Here is an 8,430-nt window from a genome sequence, read left to right as displayed (position 1 = left end):
TCTTATTTTTAAGCTTTTTTACTGTCTCTCTAAGCAGTTAGAACCCAAAAAAATGTGTATATATATATATACACACTGCTCAAAAAAATAAAGGGAACACTTTAACATTTAAGTGAACACTGAAGTGTTCCCTTTATTTTTTTGAGCAGTATATATATATATATATATATATATATATATATATATATATATATATATATATATATATATATATATATAAATGTGTGGTGCGTGTGTGTCATGCCCGGGTGACATGGTCAAGCTTCAATCAATCTGTTGCCGTTTTGAATCCATTTTAATGTTTCTTAAGGAAGTGACTCACTAGCTGGGTTATCTCCTCTTGCATAATCAAAACTAGAGATGTGCCGATCAGGTTTTTTCCTGCCGATACCGATGCCGATCACCGGTACTGATCACCGATACCGATCACATAATTATTATTATTATTATTATATAATTTTTATATAATAACTATTATATTATTATATAATAACTTTTTCCAAGAAGAAAACGAAACAAAACAGGCATTCTGCAAATTGTACTGCTATCGGTAATACTATCTTTAACAGACTGATAACATATGAAGGCTCTGAAGAGGCTAAATAATGCAAAGAGCCAAAATAAAACCTCTCAACATTGCCAAAAAACTTAACTTAACATTCAAAGGCAAATACAGGATCCATTACAATAAACAATCCAGAGTTACTGAATGAAAACTTCCTGATAGCATGGCGGCTAGCTGATTACTGCTAGTTCTGAGTGGCTGTTTCTGACTGAGCAGAGTAATTATGCAGAGCAAGGAGGAGATTGATTATTTTCATAGAGATCATCTGTCTCATGTTAGGACAGCGAAAGTTTTACTACGTATGTAAAATGTATTTTTTAAGTTAGATGCTGCAGCTTTAAGCAGAGGTTCGGTGTGAGAGTCACTACCAGGTGGAGCAGAAGCGGCGCTCCGTCTGTGAAATATTACTACCTGTAGCGTAGCAGCGGTTCAACAGCAACAACAGAACCAGCGTCTTGCATCGCAGCTCCAAGACTTAAATAATTTTGCGGGTTATTTGTTTAGCTTTCTGACCGTCATGCTAATCCGGGTGAGTGTTTGTAGCTGTGCGCTGCTTTACCTGCTATCTGATCCTCCATATGTCTTTTTTACTGCAGTGAGCCTCGACGTAGCCAAACTCCGTCAAGTATGGCATTGTTTTTACATCGTATTAGCTTCGTTGTGTTGATGCATTTTGACGTGCTTCAATTTTCCGCCGCAACACGCAAACTTCCCCATTCACTCAGTGCGTTATAGTTCAACATCGCTTAGGATTTGCAACAAGAGCCAATGATCGCCGATCACCGATCATGCACTTTTTCACGAAAATCGGGCGATTATGATCGGTGACCGATCGATCGGCACACCTCTAATCAAAACTAAATATAACTTTGCCTTGGTGGTTCTTTGTTTTTTCCAGTACATCTGCAGTTTCAACAGCGTACAGAAAATACACAATACTTACAGTATGGCACTACGTTTAAATCTAAGCAACAAGAACGCAGGGATCTCACAGCACAATCGTAATCAACTATTAAGATTTCGTTGCAAATCTATAATTATAAAACCATAAAAAGTACACACTAATAATAAACTTTATTAATGAAATGGATGTAATGTTATTTATTCCCCCAACATGTTTAAAAGACCATAACAGACAGAAGTGTCACATGGTTTTCCCAATTCTGTGCAAGGAAATGGAAAAGAGAAATGATAATTTCATTATGAAGAATAATCTGTACTCTTGTAGTTTTAGTAGTTTAATGTTTGTTTGTTTGTTTTTAACCTCTGTAAAGCAGAGGCTATATAAAAGTGCTAAATAAACAGTTTGGTCTCTCCCAAAGCAAAAACCATCTATGAATAGTCTGAGAAGCTTTATTTGTTAACCTGACCTTCATGTTCCAAAGATCTTAGGCTAATGTGACGTGCTGGACCATCACCACCACTCCAGAAAGCCTCAGTGTGCAATTTCAAATAAAATTTTGCCAAAAAACAAACAAACTGATAACTGGTCATCTTTGGGCCTTTTATCAGGATAACAGCCCAAAACGTTTGCTAAATTAGCAGTATCTGGTGACCTATTGGTCACCAGGTACAAAAATGTACCTTCTTCCATGACTATCTCAGTCCAATGACCTACAAAGTGTTGACAGCAATAGTTCTGGCAGAGTCCTCCACCATGGAGAACTGAAACTGACCAACTAACCAGCAGATGGCACTATATCATCGTATATAGATTTAGCTGCAACTGACATATCAGAGAAAATCATAACAGACTTCCATTTATCATCTCTATGGGGCATCATAGCCCATCGCTGTCAACCATTATTTTTAATTATCCGGTTTCTTCTTCGTCGTCTTCTTTGAAGCTCTGTTCACTCCTCCTTCCTGGTTTCTTTTGAGCACCCAGGCTACAGCTGAGTCGCAACTAATGAATCGCTTAGTAGCACTATTATGCCACAGCGTGCTCAATGGGCAATGAGTCTGTTTTAATCAAGTTTGAGTGGAACCTTTTGATCTGCAGTCTTTCTCTGCAGTGCGCTGTTTTATAAAGACACCAGCGTTGCGTCTTCTTCATCCTAATCCCTGTTGAAGATCAGCGTCAGTGTGTGTTAGATTTAAAATACACAGAGACAAAAGCATTTATAATTTAGACACAATCTGGAGCAATTATTGTGAATCCAGTCTCTTTGGGAGGAGCAAGAAGGGGGAATCATAAAATAGAAACAAGAGCTACTTAAAGAAGGGAACAAGCAAAACACTGTTATTTTTATCACATCAAGAAAAGCACAAAATCTGACCTTTATGCATTCACAGACATAAACATCCAACTATTCTAAGACTCTTGAAAATAATCTTATAATTTCCCAGACTGCTTTTAGGATTGACCAAACATGTTTTCCAAGACAACATGTGTCAAACAGTTTGTAAAATGTAAATTATCTCTAAAGTTAAAAGCTATTTTGATTTTCCGATGTACCAAGACTCAAACCAAGTCCGGACCTTCCAAGACCAATTCAAGATGTACCAAGGCCCAGACCAAGACAAGCCAAGACCCAAACAAAGACTAGTCCTTCCAAGACCAACCCAAGACATACCAAGACCCAATCCAAGTCTGGGTCTTCCAAGACCAATTCAAGATGAAAAAAAGACCAAAACCCAATCATCCAAGATGTGACTTTCCGAGACCAAAATCCAGTTCTACCAAGACCAAGTTGTATGATAAACAAAAACAAAACAAAACTGAGTGACAGTAATAAAAATTTGTCATATAAGGCATAGAGTCACGTTCGCCCTGTTCTTCCAAAACCAAGACCCGAACACTCCAAGACCAGGAAAAAACAGCTTGGGACCAGTCTCAATCCCTCCATCCCTGTTGGACATTGGACAAATCTCCATGGAGTGAGAATAAGAAAACTGTTGCTGAAAGAAAAGCATAAGGAGTCCTTCATTTCCAAGTTATTTAGGGGACACAGCCAGCATGTGGAAGGATGTAATCCGGTCTCATGAGACCAAAACTTAAATTTCAGGCCATAACATGACGCATCACCCTGAACACACCATTAAACCTGCTGGTAGCAACACAGGGTTGTTGATATAGTTTCTTTAACAGGGACTGATCAGAGCTGATGGGAAGATGGACAACACAGATGTTGATAGACGCTCTCTATCCAATCTAACCTAGCTTGAGCTACTTTATAAGAAAGAATGGGGAAACATTTTGGTTTCTAGATGTGAAACTGCAGCATATTCACAAATCCAGTACCTCAGCATGGATTTACCTTTCAAATGCAACAATAATCTGTTTAAAATGGTCAAGAAGTCATACAGGATTATGACCTGAAATCAGTTCTCGTCACTGGCAATCAACAGATAAAACATAGCAAAGGAGAAAGGAAGTAAAAATCTGTATTTAGCGTCATATTCCTCAACTTTACCGCTGACATGACTGAGGTTTATGACACCTCCCTTCAAACATGGCAGCCACTTGACCTGCAGGTCATCAAATTTGTATGTTTATGTCCATTAAGTATAGAACAGATGTCTCTCTCTGTTATACGTGTTTAGATCAGTCCTGTCAGACCTGCAGCGCTAAAGCATCTCATGATGTGATCTCAGCAAAAGCAACGCTTCATTATTTAAAGACAACAAACAAGGATGTGTTTCTGTGGGCTTTGATGCAGCCACAACAGCTGGCCACTTCTGCTTCCCAACAGTTCAAACCTGAACTCGACGTATTTCTTCGAGGAACAAGCACTGTCGCCCAGGAACAAGTCGGCTCTGCATCAAGGACACATCCAAAGATACGGGAGAAAAACTGGCAGTGGGGATACGAGGCCTGCAAAAAATGTTGACTCCACTTATGTTTGTGTCTTTTCCCTTTTCTGTTCCTGCCACTCTTTCACTCCTGCTCCTGCGGTGTGATGAATAATAGAGGAGTGCTTGTCCTCCCTCGCTCCCCTAGTTAATCAGAGCTCGGCTGGCTGCCCTCCTCACTTTAATAAATCATTCAGGCCTTCAGGACAAGTGCGTCAGAGCAGGCGAAGCGAGGGCCATGCTGGTAACAGCTCTGCCATTTTCTCTCACAACATCCAGAATACAATCCCCACTTCCCCACCAACCAACTTGCATCCCGTCCTTCCTCGTTTCACCCCTTCTTCTCCTCTATGCCTCCTTTCCTCTTTGCCCTTTCTGCCTGGACGGATTCCTGTCTGGGATGACATCACTTTAACACGTCCCCAGTGAACGCTGCAGCATCGGGTTACTGAAGGAATGTTTTAAAAAGCAGTTAAAGGGCAAGAAAGAGTTTGGATTTATCGCACCATTTTCTGCTTGTCAAGTGAAATCTGATGGTGTGAAAAATTGTCTTTTTAAAGGCAGAGACGAGTTCTAGTCACTGGAAAAAAACATCCACTTATTAACAATTTATAGTCCAAAATATCTTTTGAATTTTTTTTTCACACAAATTATGTTTCATAATGTATTCAGATTCTGTGCAAAAACCCTTTAAGATAGTTTATTACAACAGCATATTACGGTATAGTGCTTTTCATTGGCATTTACTGTAATTGAGCCACACAAAGTGGTGCCAGACTAGTCCAGACCGATCAAGCCCAAAATCCAGATCTACCTAGACCCAAAGCGACACTCGAACTTCCAAGACCTACGCAGGACGCACCAAGACCAGGACTGGACCATCCAAGACCAGGACTGGACCATCCAAGACCAAAATCCAGATTTTCCAAGACCTTTCATTACCAATCCAGGCAGAAACTGACTTCTCCTTTTTTTCTATCTGCAGTCGCCATAATACAGCATCATAATTTTTTAATAAATTAAGTTGGGTTTTTAACTTAATTTAAAGTCGGCCTTCTATCACCTGAAGAACATCTCCAGGATTAGAGGACTGATGTCTCAGCACGATCTAGAGAAACTCATCCATGCGTTTATCTTTAGCCGCATTGATTATTGCAACAGCTTCTTCACAGGTCTGACTAATAAATCAATCAAACAGCTGCAGCTGATCCAGATGCTGCTGCTCGGGTTCTCACTAAAACCAGGAAGATAGAGACATAACACCAGTTTTAAAGTCCCTACACTGGCTCCCTGTAGCTCAGAGAATAGACTTTAAAATACTGTTAGTTTATAAATCTCTGAACGGTTTGGCACCACAATACCTTAAAGATCTGTTATTGCTGTACCAACCGTCTAGAACCCTCAGATCTTCTGGTTCTGGTCTGCTCTGCATCCCCAGAACCAGAACCAAACGAGGAGAAGCAGCATTCAGCTTCTATGCACCACAGATTTGGAACAAACTTCCAGAAAACTGTAAAACAGCTGAAACACTGAGTGCCTTTAAATCTCAAATTAAAACCCACCTGTTTAGAGTTGCTTATGGCTAAATTGCGGGTTTTAATGTCTTAGTTTTGAGAATCCTTGTATGATGTCGCTATTTTGATGTCTTTAATGTTTTTAATTTCTTTTTATTTCTCTTTCTCACCGTTTCTTTTTTTAAAAAAATATTTCTCTTCCTCACTGTTTATTCAATGTCACATGTTGTTTTTATTTTAATTATGTGAAGCACTTTGAAATGCCTTGCTGCTGAAATGTGCTATACAAATAAAATTTGATTGATTGATTGATTAAGATGGAACAACAACTATTAAGCAATACTGGATGTTAAAGATTTGTTTTCCATCAGCAAAATGTTTTAAAAAATGTACACACAAAATTATATTACTACTTATATTTCTACATCAACAATTTAATGATAGATATCTGATCAAGAACATCCTCAACCCTAATAGAGAGAGATAAAAAATGTAGGGGGAGATGAATCGATTGGTTGGATTGGATGGATGGATGATCGATAAATGGATAAACTGATGGATGATGGCTGGATGGATAAATGACTGATGGATGGCTAAAAGAATGGATAGATCAATGAATGAATGGATGGTGATAAACAGAAGATAGATGAGTATCAGTTCTTCCTGTTATCTTCTAACCATCTCTCTGTATTCTGGAGGATCTCAGCCTTCTTTCTCATTGAGTTGTTCACTTTATCTTAATCTGACTCTATTACCCCTCCACCCCCACCCTCCGGAGTATCCATACCCTCTTCCCCATCTCCCCCTGCTCCTCAGCAGAAGGATATTAATCACTTTAATTGCCAATAAGCCCGAGGATCCCGTTCCATCCTCCATCTCTTGTCCCTTCTCCCACAGATTCTCCATCTTTGTCTCCTTCTCATTTCGTCCCCACACCCCATCTAATCCCCTTAAACGGCCTCTTAAGCACTTATTTCATTGCCGTCATCAGAATCTCCCAGAAATTCTTCATCAGTCCTCCACACACACATCTGTATGAGTGTTACTGCGTGCCTTAACCTCATCAGTGTGTGTTCCCTGTTCTCCATGTCTGCTTTGGTATTTACAGGCTGTCTGCTCTGATTAGTGGCTCTCCCTGCGTCCCTTTCGAAGGTTTATAACAAGGTGCCGTTTCAGGTCGCCGCGAGGTCAATGAATAAAAGACGGGAAGGAGAGCAAATATGTCGCCAACTTTGCTGCAACGATGAAAAATAAATTACGGGCCACCAGAGAAAGTGAAGGAGAGGGAGAACAATGGGTTGTGGAGTGCAGAGTAGGGTTGTGTAAAGGGGAAATTTTGTTATACAGACGTTCCTGTGTTGTGGTGGAGCTCTTATCGAGTGTTTAATCCATGATGCACATCAGTGGATGTGAAACATTAAGGATTGTTTCAAATAGGAAGAGATGGAGCTTCAAAGCTCATGAAAATCCTTTACCATCTCCAGTACCTGGAGGTTGGGGTGCTGTAGTCTTAAATTCAAGCATAAAAGCCTGATAAAGATCATCAGATGCCAAAGGTGTCTCAATGTTTACGTACAGAAATTTTGCGCATGCGCACAATGCTGGATAGCAAAATTATTTTTACATGCCGTCCATTACAGCAGTGCTGCCGCAGTAAAACAATCCCATTAGCGAAATGAAACCTGGAGATGTAGATATTATTCAGCGCAGCGCCCCACAGCAAAGGGAAAAATAATGCAGAAAAAAAACGTTAAACAATAACTCAAAACCACTCGTATTCTTCCTTTTTTGCTCGCTCTCTGTTGTTGGCTACGCTACAAACAGACTCGTTGCCATAGCAACAAACAACCACGTCACTAAATGTTATCAGGTTTCAACACCAAAAAACACTCAAACATTTCCCACACAAAGACCAGAACATTCAGTCTGTTACAGTTTTATGTTTTTGATGGGGTTTTCTTTATGTTGACTGATGTTTATGTTGCTCTTATTAATAAGTGATCGCTGTGGTAGATCAGCTACCTAAGCTAAGCCACAGACAGCAGTGGTTGATTAGCTCATCTTAGCACCTGCTCTACTAATGATATGTCAGCGTTGGTGTTTTTATTACTTTATTTTTTTTAACGGTTGTAACTGAACCGAAACACACCAAATTCCACGTCACATCTACATGTTACGGTTGTCAAAGTCAAGCTAGCATAACTGACCTACGTCCCTCTCCCTCGCCATTTTTTTTTTCTTATATCTTTTTCCTGACCTCGTCATCTAGTTGCCATAGTGTCGACAACAGCAAAGCACTGCGTCCCTTTTTCTTTCACATATCAGGCATAGATTTAAGATTTAGTGCGCTATGTTGACAACTTATAAACAATGTCGGTATGTTCTGCATTACTTTTATGGTCACGTGACTAACAGAACATTCTATGTATATACAAACACCTAAATAAAACTGCATATCTCGTGGCCTCTCAGGGGTTATAAACTATGGAGGACCAAAACTGACATAATAATAAATAAAATAATAAATATATATACTATATATTTTCTTTTTTATTT

The sequence above is a fragment of the Poecilia reticulata genome, chromosome 13 (genome assembly GCF_904066995.2).
Source record: "Poecilia reticulata chromosome 13, P_reticulata-male-v2, whole genome shotgun sequence".
Classification (NCBI taxonomy): domain Eukaryota; kingdom Metazoa; phylum Chordata; class Actinopteri; order Cyprinodontiformes; family Poeciliidae; genus Poecilia; species Poecilia reticulata.
The sequence above is the reverse complement of the archived record's forward strand: the minus strand, read 5'-3'. Positions refer to the sequence as shown.